Source organism: Condylura cristata, unplaced genomic scaffold (assembly GCF_000260355.1).
Source record: "Condylura cristata isolate star-nosed mole 26May11 unplaced genomic scaffold, ConCri1.0 scaffold00004, whole genome shotgun sequence".
Lineage (NCBI taxonomy): Eukaryota > Metazoa > Chordata > Mammalia > Eulipotyphla > Talpidae > Condylura > Condylura cristata.
The window spans coordinates 482,483-483,705 of NW_004567105.1; positions in this window are offsets into that span (position 1 = coordinate 482,483).

The following is a 1,223-nucleotide window of genomic DNA, read 5'->3' on the forward strand; positions in this document are numbered from 1 at the left end:
GGCTCCCGCCGCCTGGCGTCCGGTCAGCGCGCGGCGCCTGGCGCCTTTAGGGACCCGCGGTGGCTACTGCCATCTTCCTGTGCGCAGGAGGTCACCTGCCCAGGAAGGTGCCCAGCGCGGCGCGTCGGTGTGGAACCGGGCAGGCGTGGTCACAGGTGCCCACGAGTTATCAGCAGCAAAAGTAGGGACAGATTTGGCCGAGTCTGGACCCCCGAGTCCTCCCGCCCGCTCTCCCCCCGCAGGAGGCCGGCCAGCCCCTGCAGGCGCCGTGTGCCCTGCTGTGGACCCCGCCCAGGGCCCGGCGGCTGGGGGCGGCGGCCCGGGAGCCGGACACCAGGACACGGGCAGGTGACCGTCCGGAGGGCCGCGTCCACTGGGCTCCCGTGAGCCACTGCAGAGGACGCTGGCGTCCTGCTGGATTCTCAGAGCAGTCGCGGGGGAGTTCGCTCACGGGGGTGGACAAGGGGGAGCCAGAGCAGGGCAGGGAGGGGACCCCAGGGAGGGGAGGCCGGAGGCCCAGGGAAGGCGGGGTGGGGGCGCCCCAGGGGGGCGTGGCGGCTGCACAGAAGGGCCCTCAGCCCTCGGGCAGGACACAGAGAGGGGACACCAGGGTTCTCCGGCGGGGGCCCGGCAGCCGGGGAGCCCCGCGCCTCCGAGGGTGCTGGGGGCCCTCTGGGTCTGGCCTGGCACTTTGCCCGCGGGCTCCCGCTCGGGCCGGGGCGCCAAGGAGGCTGGGACCACACGTCGTGGCCAGACGCCTGCCGGGGACACGCGCGGGCGGGGCAGGCCGCGCAGTTGTGTGGTCAGGCCCGGAGCTGGGCGCCGCCCTGGGCCGTGCCCCGTCCCCTCCCCCCCCCGTCCTGGGCTCCTGCCTGGGTTGGCCCGGAGCTGCTGCGGAGCTGTGCTGGGCACTGTGCCCACGGCGGGAGCCAGCCAAGGGCGGCTCTAGGGGTCCATGCCCGGGGAGCCCGGCCCCCCAGGGATCTTCTGCTTCAATCTCCAATTTATTTCTCGTTCTGCGGGCGTGCGGGCGGCCATCACAGGGCTTAGTGGGGCGGCCAGGTGGGACGGATTGATAAAACCGACTGTATCTCAATCTCTTGAAGTCTAAAAATTGCTTTTCCTGCCTAATCTTAAGGAATTTCAGCTGCCGGACGCCCCTGGACATGGCTGGACCCGGCGGTGCCCAGGATCCGCGGACGTGGCCGGCCCAGCGCCCCGCG